Genomic DNA, 13,492 nt, shown 5'->3' with positions numbered 1-13,492 from the left:
TTGTGTGAATATGTTGCTGAACTGAGCACTTATTTTCATAGGTGGGTGAGTGGATGTCAGGTCACCACTTTTGAAAGGCTGGCAGACCTTTTGGTGAGGGAAGAAGCCCTTAGCACTTTGCCTGAGGACATGAGAATCTGGATGGCAAACTGAGAGTGTATCTCTGTAGATTAGCTAGGGAACAAGGAGAATCTCTACTTAGCAAGCAGGGCACCACTGCCCAAGAAGGGGATACCCAGTGCTGCACATGGATATAGGGAAGCCCATGAAGGGCAGCCTAAACCACCCCATCAGAGTCCATTAGTAACAGGGGAAGCCACTAGTTCAGGTACATGGCCAGGATCAATGGTTAAATGTTATAAATGTAACCAGTTGTGCTATGTATCATATAGATGTCCATGGAGGCAAGGTGGGGGAGCCAGCAAGTGGGAATATCAGTATACCAGTGGTAAGTTGTCTGGAGAAAGCAGGGGTCCCAGATTATCACCAGAGGTTATATACTATCTTAGTGGATGGAAAACAGACCACTTCTAACAGAGACACAGCCTCTGACATAACAAATGTGAAGCCTGCAGTGGTTAAAGAAGAGCAGCACTTGCTTGGGCAGTCCACTCCAGTCAGAGTTTTAGGAGGCACTCCATTCCATATGTCTTTGACCAGGGTTCACCTTGGTTGGGAGGGTGGAAAAGGAAGCAAGCAAGTAGGTTTGTTTGAGGGGATTCACTATACAATCTCAAAATACTGAAATGTCGAATTTCAGTATTTCGAGACTAAATAGTCGAAAACCCACAAACACGAAAACCCATAATCACGAGCCACAACCGTGACCATTCACACACACACACACACACACACACACACACACACACACACACACACACACACACACACAAGGACATAATGACACACACATACACCTACCTAACTAAACAAACATAACAACACACACAAACACACCTAACCTACCTATAAGCAGTGGGACAAACCCCCCTGCACCCCCCACACACCCCCTACTTATATATTCTAACTCTGAGGTTGCACTAAAGAAACACACAAAAAACACCACTGCACACACTCACACACACTAAAATCCCTACCCATTATCCCCAAACATATAACACTTACCTGAAATCCCAGATAAATCCACACACCACACGTAACGAATGTGACACCACAATAGCTGCGGATTCGACATTTGCAGATTCAATACTTCCGCATTCGGCATAGTGTAGTTTTGAGTAACTGCACTTTCCACTATTCGGTCTCGACGTACTGAAATTCGACATTCAGTACATCGAGATTGTCTAGTGTATCCATTTGAGAATATCCCTGCAGATGTCTTGATAGGGAATGATTTTGATGATAGTATCTTGTGTGCATGCAGTTAGGCTTGGGGACAGGCATGTGGATGTGGTAGACTGGGGGAGACTCAGACAGTCCCCACACCTGAAGCCAGGGCTGGTGAGGTAGGCCATATGCACAGATTTTCCCTCATTTAGGACTTTGGTGACTATCTCGAAGAAGTCCACCAAGTTTAACAAGCATGATCTCCCCTTGACAAAGCACAACTGGGTGGGATTGAGCATTTGGAGATTTCCTGTATCTTTGTTAATAAGGTTCATGGCCTTGCAGATAAGGCTGATCAGGCTAATGGGTTTATAGTTCCCAGGGTTCATGGATACACCCTCTTTGTGTAAAGGAATGATGGTAGCTGTTTTCCATTCCACTGGGATGAAGCCAGTGCTAAGGCTGTGACTGAAAAGCCTGCTTTATGGTGATGCTAATTCCTGTTTTAACCCATGTAGAACACAGCCCAGGATGTTGTCTGGTCCCATAGAGGCTGTGTTTTTGGCCATGGAGAGGCCATTTAAGACCCGCTCCTTGGAGATACTAGGCATAGGGTATAGGGGAGTGAAGTTTTCACTGAACCTGACAGCCAGTAGGTTTTCTATATCCACAGGTTCTATATATGTAGTACCGTTAACTAAGAATTCAGTGCAAATCTGGGCCTTGCCTTTGTGGTTACAGATGTAACTCAACGCCTTGTGGTTATCCTTAGTTAGGGAAGCTAATTTGGATTTGTAGTTAACTTTGGAGGACTTCACTAGGACTCTTATTTGCTTGTTTAAGTTGAGGAGTGTGTGTTTCCAGTTTTGAGACTGCTCCTTCATACTCTTAGACAGCAATTTCTTTCTGCTATTAATGTCAGTTGTCCACCAGGCAGGTTTGTTTTTCCTTAAAGAGCTTGCTTTAGTTCTACCAGGTACAGCAGAGTCAATACAATTGTACAGGTAGTTGTATAAAGCACTGGTGTAGAACTCAGCATAGGTGTCTGTGCCATCAGTGTGTGTGTGTGTGTGTGGGGGCTATGAAGCTATTTATGCCATCACGTAAGAGGCTGTAATTGGCCTTGGAGAAGTTTTTTGATCTACTTGTTGCTAACTGTGGGGGGGGTCTTGTATTATAGTTACTTCTAGAGAGACTGATTTGTGGTCAGATCTCACCAGGGATGGCCACACACTGGGGGTGGCGCAGTGGTCCCCATGTTGGTGAGCACCAGGTCCATGATGCTTGATCCCCTTGTGGGTGTGTCAAGTTAAGTTCCCCACATCCCTACTATATACCTTTTCAGTCCCTCCACATACAGCTAAGTTCTCCACTATTGTGGATACTTATTAAACTCTACAATTAAAACTGTTGGACTTAACTCTTTTTGTAAATATGTAAATATATTTCTTAGTCTTAGTAATACAAAATCCACTGGAGTCACCACACGAAAGTTCTTACTCAGTATAAAATCTTCTTTATTGAAAACAGGAACACAAGCGCTTTCACGTAGCTATACTACGCTTCTTCAGGTGTAATAAAGCATTAGAACAGATAAGCTTATATACAAAAATATTTGGCGCTCAAACCAAATAATTAAACAATAATTAGTTAATTAATAGCACATTAACATTCTCTCCTGGTTCTGCTTAAAGAAGCAGTACTAAAACAGTCTAAAACAATGACAAGCTGAAACATAACTACTGTTACCAAACAGCATTAAACAGATCTACAAAGCTTTTCAATAAATGGCTGCAAATACTGGCCAAAGCGATAAATTCACGGCATTGTGTGGCAAACTAGGTAATCACTCTCAAAGCAAGATGCGGCATAAACATGTTTAGGAACGTAAACAAACCATCCCCTAGTATACAGATGATACTAAAACCTAATTGCCATTTTGTTCTAAAAACGCTCTGCAGTCACAAAACGTCCCTAAAGCAACACTGCAAGGGTATAAGTATATTTATACAAGAAACTGTCCTATAACCAAAATTGGTCCAGCAGATATGAATGGTACTACTGAGCGGACAACAATCCAAACATAGTGTGCAGTTTCCTCACCTGTACTGTTTACAAACACAAGCAAAGAAAAAGCAAATGTCTTTCGGTGTGTTCACATGAACAATATTCTGCTGGCATAATGCCATCAAATTACATAAGCGTCCAGGCTTCAATATCCACACTGACGCCGAGTCAGCCCGACAGCTGTGTCATAACATCAATATGGGATGTTAAAAGAAAAGCCGGGAGCAACTGCTATTTTTCGTATAAAATGAACGCTCCGCCTATACGGACATGCGCTCATATGACAAACCCTGGCTGGAACACATCAGATACTACAGATGTGCACAGACGTATATCTAAGCTTATCACAATTTAAGCAATAGATATGCATTACTCACTAGTACGCCACATATATACTGCTGTCAAAAATATAAAATCAACTAAAACGTTACAAAAATAAATAACGTATATAAAAAACATTTAAGATGATTAAGAAGAAGCTGGAATATCAAAAAAATAAACAAAAAATATGCCTACTCTATATATAAAAACAATACTAAATCATCATATACGTAAATATCCATATAAGTATATGGCAGTTGGATAAAACGCACATAGAGCCAGAAAAACTTGGCTCAAACAGGACTGTCAGTTTTAATGAAACAAGGTGCACCTCTATAAACACTAAAAACAAAGAGTGCTACATGTGATAGTATATAGTTACTCACAAAATCATAACCCACAAAAGACACATGATCTATGCATCCAACGCGGATGTAAAGGAAACATATGAAGATCAAACAATGGGTTGACCTCACTGTAAAGTGAGGAAGTGAAACCAGCAACTGCGATTTAAACACTTTCTGAAACACATCCAACAGGGGCAACAAGAACATGAAACACATTACACCAAGGACTAGAACTAAATCTGAAATATGCAAATGACTGGAAAAAAAACATATAAAGTGTAAAAATAATAAAAAATGTATAAGAAACATATAAAGAAGTAAAAGATTATATCCAAAACATGTGTTCATGAAGGAACACATATGTGTATAACAACTGATACCAGATCTACTAGTGCACAAATAAATGTGCTAAAAGATATGCACTGAATCTGTCAAAGTAGTCTGGCTGGGGTACGAGACAGATGATTTATTAAAAAATCTTTTTAAATCTGGACCACCTGCTCTCAGTCCATGTAGGGGGAGATGCAAAGGCGCTGTGAACAGAAGGGAAACTCAATCCAGATGTCATAGAATGTGGAGCAACATTACAACTTCCTATTATTAAGAACTGGTTTAACAGATACAGACTGATTAATACCAGGATGTATATGTGCTTTCAATGTGAATATCCATTTGAGTTCCCTCACTGCCAACTGATTCATGTTGTCTCCTTCCCTATTACTAATGGCCAGTAGCTCCAGAACCATGAAACTGAACCTGTGTGTATTATGTTCTACTATGTGTTTGGCTAGAGCATTACTTTCATGTCCTTTCTTAATATCATAGCAGTGGTTATAGATTCTATCACGAAGTCTCCTCTTCGTGAGACCTACATAAAAGACTTCACAAAAGTCACACACTGCTAAGTAAATTAAATTTGTGCTGTTACAATCACTATGAAATCTGGGTGTAAAGGTGAAGAAACCATCAGGATGTAAAAAACATGTGTTCTTGGATATGAACGGACACATATGACAGTGTCCGCATGGAAAAGTTCCATAAGAATCACTCAGACTATTATTTGATGAAAAAGTATGTTCTAAGCATAGAGTTTGTTTCAAGTTATGACAAGTATTATAGCTGAACCTTGGGTAATCACCCACAATTGTCCTGGTGAATGGATCCATGATCAACACGTTCCAATTTCTACTGATGATTTTGTTAAGATTAACAACATCGCTGGTATATTTAGTTACGTAACTTAATCTATCAGTGAACTTGTCACTTCTCATCTTATAAGATGAAGGGATGTTCCCAACTGAACCAATGTCATCTGTCCCATCCAGTGCTTTCAATATAACCTCCTGCTTACACTCATTAATTAGCTTGGGGGGATAACCCCTATCTTTAAATAGACCTTCCAACTTACTAAGTTCTAAGTATAATGTATCCCTATCACTACATATTCTATACATTTGACTTAAGACTACCCCTTTAAAAGTAAACCTGGGGTGCATACTCTCGAAACGTAAAAGTGTGTTCCTCCAGGTAGATTTTCTGTGTAGTGAAGTGACAATCCTATTGCCATTCAGTTCCAATTTTAGGTCCAAGAAATGTGCTTGATGTGGAGATATTTCAGCTGTAAACCTTAAGAATGTAGTAGTGGTTTCTAAATCTGTGATGAAATTCAGACATTCTGCCTCTGCGCCCTCCCATATAAAGAGGACGTCATCGACAAACCTCCTATACATTTTTATTTTGTTATAATCTACATGTTTAAACAAATAGTTAAGCTCCCAATGATGGACTACAAGGTTAGCGTAACTATTCGCACAGGGGGTGCCCATGGCTACCCCCCATTTCTGTAAACATAACTGGTCCTGATGTAAAAAAACATTATTATCCAGAATCAGATCAAGAAGGCAATTAATCAGAATTTGTCTATTACCACTATATCCTGAATTAGTGACAAGAATCTCACTGATGGCTTGAAGCCCCCAGTCATTGGGGATACTGGTGAAAAGGTTCTTAACATCCATAGTTACTAACAACAAGGTTGTTCCCCTTTTGTCCAACTCAAAATCCTTAAAGAATTCAATGAGTTGATATGAATCTTTCAGAATGACAGGAACGTCATCCACTAACGGTCTTAACATCCCTTCCACAAAGGATGAGATGGTGGAAGTTATCCACCATTCACCAGAGACTATGGGTCTCATAGGTACTGGTTTAATACCCTTATGTATTTTGGGTAGGCCTTTGATTATGGGAATGGTGGGAAATTCTACTAAAAAGTATTCATATAACTCACAGCTAATCTGACCACACATCAAAAGATCATAAAGATTGTTATGCAATGTTTTAACTATTGTGTTAACCTTATCTCTCGTAATTATTTCATAGATCTTATCATCTGATCACATCCTGTTCATAGTCTCAGAATACTCTGAGGAGTTCATGATGACCACTGCCCCACCCTTGTCAGCTGGTTTAACAATGATGTGGCTATTACTCTTCAAAGATCGAATAGACATCTGTTCATCTCTGCTGATGTTGAAAAAACAGCACCTTTTGTTATTACATCTAAACCATTCATAAAAATCCTTTTCACACATTTTCAGAAAACTCACCACATTATGTGGCATGAATGGAATAAAACTGCTTTTAACCCTAAAAAAATTTTTTAGTGTTTTGGTATCTAATGCACTATTGTTTTTAAACAAAATTTTCAGAGAAACATTACGACAGAATAACCTTAGATCTATTAGGACATCACTCAAAAAACTAACTTGTGAGGGGATAAAATTAAGACCTTTCTCTAATAAAGAGAGGTCAGATTCAGACAAAACATAATCAGATATATTGCACACTAAAGAGTTCAGTTTCTTTGTTTCCTTGTATTTGTGTATTTTTCTTCGGAACCCTTTCTTTTCCTTGGTCCTCTGCTGTTCGACCGGCCTCTCCATCCTGACTTTTGCTTGACCGGGAAGGGTAAAAAATTACTACTAGCAGAAGATGTATCCTTCGGTTTAGCACCTGCTAGTAAGAACGCTTTAGCTGCTTGCTGATTCGGAGGGGGTGTACCACTAGCCAGACTGATGTCATTAGCAAGAATAGAGGCAGAATTATTAAACACTGGTGCTGTGTTAGCCATTTTGTTGACCACAAAAGGAGCAGGATGAGTTAAAATGGCTTCAGTACTAGGAATAATAGTTGAAGCCAAAGGAAAGCTAGAGACATTGTTTGGAGGTCCATCATTAGGTGTATTCACTGTTCGTGCATTTTCAGTTCTGGGCCATACAAAGACCTGACCATGGGCAAAATCGTTAGCATCCCTTATGAGTTTCTTATGTTTAGTAGTCTTCAGTCTTTCACTGAATGAGTGGACCTGAGTCCAGAGATGATCTAGTCTATTAGTAAAGTACTCAGTCTTAAAACGTTCAGTGATGGCTTTAAACTGTAAATCTATCTTGTTTCTTAACCCAACTTCTAATGGAGAAAAGTACTCTAGTAACAGGTTCATATAACTGAAGCCCAGTTGTATATTAAGGTCCTGCCATTTTCTCATTAACAAGGGATGACTGTCCCCGTAGGAGGGCATACAAAAAATTCGCATGCCTCTAGGTACTATTTTAAAATGTATACATGCCTCTAGATGCAGTCTCTGCCATGCTAGTCTTTGTATTTGATATAAATCATCTTGCAATATTTTATAAAGTCTATTAAATTCAATGACATTCTCACCATTGGGAGTGGTTGGTAAAGCATTTGTATGATTTGTCAATTCCAGAGTCAATAAAGGATTCTCGGTGCAATGCTTGAGGGAATACCAAGCAGATGAAACATTTGTCCTCGTCTCTAGAGTAAAATCCAACTCAATGTCATTGTTTTCCATGTGTCAAACCTGCAGGCAGCACAGCAACAAAAGAAAAAATCCAAGAACTGTAGCAGGAAAACAAAGACTCCCCTTGGAAAAAACTGGAGAAACTTAGTAATACAAAATCCACTGGAGTCACCACACGAAAGTTCTTACTCAGTATAAAATCTTCTTTATTGAAAACAGGAACACAAGCGCTTTCACGTAGCTATACTACGCTTCTTCAGGTGTAATAAAGCATTAGAACAGATAAGCTTATATACAAAAATATTTGGCGCTCAAACCAAATAATTAAACAATAATTAGTTAATTAATAGCACATTAACATTCTCTCCTGGTTCTGCTTAAAGAAGCAGTACTAAAACAGTCTAAAAACAATGACAAGCTGAAACATAACTACTGTTACCAAACAGCATTAAACAGATCTACAAAGCTTTTCAATAAATGGCTGCAAATACTGGCCAAAGCGATAAATTCACGGCATTGTGTGGCAAACTAGGTAATCACTCTCAAAGCAAGATGCAGCATAAACATGTTTAGGAACGTAAACAAACCATCCCCTAGTATACAGATGATACTAAAACCTAATTGCCATTTTGTTCTAAAAACGCTCTGCAGTCACAAAACGTCCCTAAAGCAACACTGCAAGGGTATAAGTATATTCATACAAGAAACTGTCCTATAAACAAAATTGGTCCAGCAGATATGAATGGTACTACTGAGCGGACAACAATCCAAACATAGTGTGCAGTTTCCTCACCTGTACTGTTTACAAACACAAGCAAAGACAAAGCAAATGTCTTTCGGTGTGTTCACATGAACAATATTCTGCTGGCATAATGCCATCAAATTACATAAGCGTCCAGGCTTCAATATCCACACTGACGCCGAGTCAGCCCGACAGCTGTGTCATAACACCAATATGAGATGTTAAAAGAAAAGCCGGGAGCAACTGCTATTTTTCGTATAAAATGAACGCTCCACCTATACGGACATGCGCTCATATGACAAACCCTGGCTGGAACACATCAGATACTACAGAGGTGCACAGACGTATATCTAAGCTTATCACAATTTAAGCAATAGATATGCATTACTCACTAGTACGCCACATATATACTGCTGTCAAAAATATAAAATCAACTAAAACGTTACAAAAATAAATAACGTATATAAAAAACATTTAAGATGATTAAGAAGAAGCTGGAATATCAAAAAATAAACAAAAAATATGCCTACTCTATATATAAAAACAATACTAAATCATCATATACGTAAATATCCATATAAGTATATGGCAGTTGGATAAAACGCACATAGAGCCAGAAAAACTTGGCTCAAACAGGATTGTCAGTTTTAATCAAACAAGGTGCACCTCTATAAACACTAAAAACAAAGAGTGCTACGTGTGATAGTATATAGTTACTCACAAAATCATAACCCACAAAAGACACACGATCTATGCATCCAACGCGGATGTAAAGAAAACATATGAAGATCAAACAATGGGTTGACCTCGCTGTAAAGTGAGAAAGTGAAACCAGCAACTGCGATTTAAACACTTTCTGAAACACATCCAACAGGGGCAACAAGAACATGAAACACATTAAAGATCTTGCTTTAGTTCTACCAGGTACAGCAGAGTCAATACAATTGTACAGGTAGTTGTATAAAGCACTGGTGTAGAACTCAGCATAGGTGTCTGTGCCATCAGTGTGTGTGTGTGTGTGTGTGTGTGGGGGGGGGCTATGAAGCTATTTATGCCATCATGTAAGAGGCTGTAATTGGCCTTGGAGGAGTTTTTTGATCTAGTTGTTGCTAACTGTGGGGGGGGTCTTGTATTATAGTTACTTCTAGAGAGACTGATTTGTGGTCAGATCTCACCAGGGATGGCCACACACTGGGGGTGGTGCAGTGGTCCCCATGTTGGTGAGCACTAGGTCCAGGATGCTTGAGCCCCTTGTGGGTGTGTCAAGTTAAGCTCCCCACATCCCTACTATATACCTTTTCAGTCCCTCCACATACAGCTAAGTTCTCCACTATTGTGGATACTTATTAAACTCTACAATTAAAACTGTTGGACTTAACTCTTTTTGTAAATATGTAAATATATTTCTTAGTCTGTAAAAATATTTATAAGTATATATCATGTGTTTGCATTTCTGCTTTGTCTCTCTAACGTTCTTGTATAACTGATTTTGACCACATTTTTGACTCAAATGTTTGATTCTCTGTAAACTGTGTTTTTTTGGAGCTTTTCTCCTTGGGTCTCCACTGAAAATGGCCACAAGCCCAGCTGGGCAAACCCGGTTAACAAATGTCAATAAACAAATAAAGTGAGTTAGAACACATATAATTTACCCAGTCTATGGATGGGTAACTAAAGTCAACCAAAACCAGGGTGTTGACTCAAGTAGATCCAGGTATTTCCTTTTAAGTCAATTAATGGACAAATTCAGGCCAATAAAGCCAAACCCCACTAGCTGTGGACATGCATGTTTCAGTCTTGTTATAACATCATCAGGTTTTTCTTTTTGTTTTTTCCAGTTAGATTGTCTGTGTGTCCTGTTTACTCTTTTATTTAGTTGTTAGATGAGATGTTTTGCAGACAACTTAATGATTAGGGACATCAGTTGGGTACAACAACCTTGTGTTTCTAAAGGTTAGCCAAACAGTCCACTTATGCTGTGCTGCTCTGTCATAATAGCCAGTCTAACCATGTTCTATTCACATCAGGGTTGATAGTCTGCTCTCCTCTGTACCACATTATGGGCACTCATAGATGTCCATTCACAAAAGTAGGCACACACAGGTCTATATTACAGCAGTTATTTGTCCTATAAACAGTGCTACAGCAATAAAAATATCTGGGCTTCTGTCACTTGTTATAGCTAGTAACATCAAAAGTCAGCATTGAAATCAGAGCATCTTAGGCATAGAAATAACTCCAATACTTGAATGATGTTGAGCAGATTTAAAAAGTAAATTTACCCCCTTTGGTATGTACCTAACCAGACATATTCAACAACTGGAACATCCACAGAGTTTCCTCACTAAGAAAATACAGGGCGTAAGTAATATGTCCTATGCAGACCACCTCAAGGTCCTATCCCAGTATTCTGTCTCCTACAGGCTTTTGAGGGGAGATCTATGCCTGGCATACAGGGCAGTGTCAGATGCCACTCTGATGGACCTCCTACATATCCACAAAACAAACAGCACCAGTATTACCCATTGTAAAGACTTAAACCTTGCCTGTGATATAAATAGGACCTGCTGGAGAGATAGGTATGTATCCCAGAGACTACCCCGTCTATAGAAGAGGCTCTTCATCCATGTGAAGCAGAGTTGCTCCCTAACCCAATTCAAGTGCAACTTGGATAATTGGATGGGAAACCGAAATTCATCCCTGGTTTGGCACCTACGTCTCTAACAGACACAGGTAACCTGTAAATGGTTCATCTCCCAGACCCATGCTTACACTTATCAAGGGTATCATAACTTGTCAGTGATTTGGGATGCATGGCTGGGCTTAAAAAGGCTCTTGTGGCCGTTAGCCTAGTAAACACCTATGAACCTATAGGAATTCCTTTCTCTGAAAGCACACATAATAAGTTTATTTCACAGAGAATATAGAACTATAACAAAGTCTTTTCTTTAAAGAAAAAAGAAACGATAAGCCCATCCTTTGGAGGAAATCAATTGTTATGCCTAAAGCAGTTTACACAAATTAAGATGAAAAGGTATACTTGCAGAATTAGTAACAAAATAACAAAGGAGACTTGTAACATTAGCCAAACTGTATTGGATACCAGGCTCAGGTGCTCGATTTGCTAAAAGTTATTTAGAGCTCTTGTAAAATAATATGAAAGGTAGTACAGTTTTTGGGTGAGGATTTCAACTGTATAATAAGCAAAGATGATACAGATACAAGTAAAAAAAAAACAGAATATCAGCTTCAGTGAAAGCAAGTAATGGGTTAATTCAGTGAATTTAAAAGATACAAACAAATCTGCTGAAGCTAACTTTTTGTATTACACTTATTCTTATATGCTTTTGTCACCCAAACAAGAATAGGGTTCATGTTTGAAATGCTATTAGCAGTAATTTACTTATGGTTAAATTATTTTCATATCCATATGTCCACAATGTTGTTGTTGTTTTCCTGATTAGGGGTCGCCACATCGGAACTCCAGCCCGCTAATGATTGGCAGTAGATTTTTACGTGCAGAGTTGCCGGCCCTGATGCACAGCCTTCAACAAAGGTACGCCCATTTATGCATGTCTCCACGCAGAAGATGCTCTAGCTGAGAATCGAACAGGACAACGTCTTATTGTGAGGCGACAACGCTACCGCAGCACCACCACCACAGTTTGCCATATGTCCACAATGTAATAACATTTAAATTGGATTATCGTACAGAAAATCACCTATAATCAGTAGACTGCCTTTATAAATCACCAAACTTGAGGATTTCCAATTGTGGTTAAAATAAGAGATTAAAGTGTATCTTGTTATGGATATTGGATAAGTGAATGAAATAATGTTATGGGACACATTAAATGATATACTATATAGTAAAATAAATGCTTAGCATCATAAATTGTTGAAAGACTGGGATAGTGGATTAGTTAAGATGGAGGATAAACTAAATAAAGCTAAATTAAAAGGACGGAAGTGTGAATATAAATATATAGACATAGTTAAAGCACTGAATAATATTATCCAAAATATTAAAACATAGTAGCTGTTGCACTTGAAAAATAAATTCATACTCATAAAGTTTACATAGATTACCCATGAGGTTTTAAATTATGACTACATCAAACCATAGGTTCATAGGTTGGTACTAGGCTATCGGCCCTAGGGCCTGTACAAGCCTAGCCATAACAATTTCCTGGCTCTTTCTTCCCACAATATTTACTTCCCTGGATCCCTGTCTAGCAGGGTGACTGATGTGATCCCTGGGGTAAATTTCCTATCTCACATCCAGTCATCAAGGTTCCTTTTGAAGAGGGCCAAAGAGGCACTCTGCTTGACATGTATGGGCAGTCTGTTCCAGAGTCTGGGGAGTTTGAGAACACTAAGAAATAAGAATCAAAGACATTTAAGATGTGTATGTATCTATTTGTTTGAGAACACTAAGAAATAAGAAACAAAAGACATTTAAGATATGTATGCATTTATTTATTTGTTTTGCTGTCCTCAGCATGTTGCATAATGGGTCCTCTACCATCACTCAGTTAGCATATTAATTCTGAGGAAATGAGAGCCAGTTATTCCCAGGCTAGGAAAAATACATATGGGACATTCATTCAGAAATCCCCATGAGTCCGCTATTCCCTGCTGACGGTCAGGCAGTAGGAAGCAGGTCAGTTTGCCAGTCCTTTGTGGTGGCCTACCTTCTCCTCTGGGAGCAATTCTGTCCTCCCTTGGTGGCTTCCCAGATGCTGCAATATCTACTCTCTGATGAGAAATGTGCCATCATTTATTCACCCTAGTGCCTTAGTGTATACCTTGCAGGGTTATAATTCTCCAGCACGAAAATCTTTACTATATAAATCTATTTAAATCAGATTTTAAGTAAAATCATTCCAGTTAAATCAGACATTG

This window comes from Protopterus annectens, chromosome 11.part0 (assembly GCF_019279795.1).
Source record: "Protopterus annectens isolate FY-2018-M chromosome 11.part0, PAN1.0, whole genome shotgun sequence".
Taxonomy (NCBI): Eukaryota; Metazoa; Chordata; order Ceratodontiformes; family Protopteridae; genus Protopterus; species Protopterus annectens.
The sequence above is the reverse complement of the archived record's forward strand: the minus strand, read 5'-3'. Positions refer to the sequence as shown.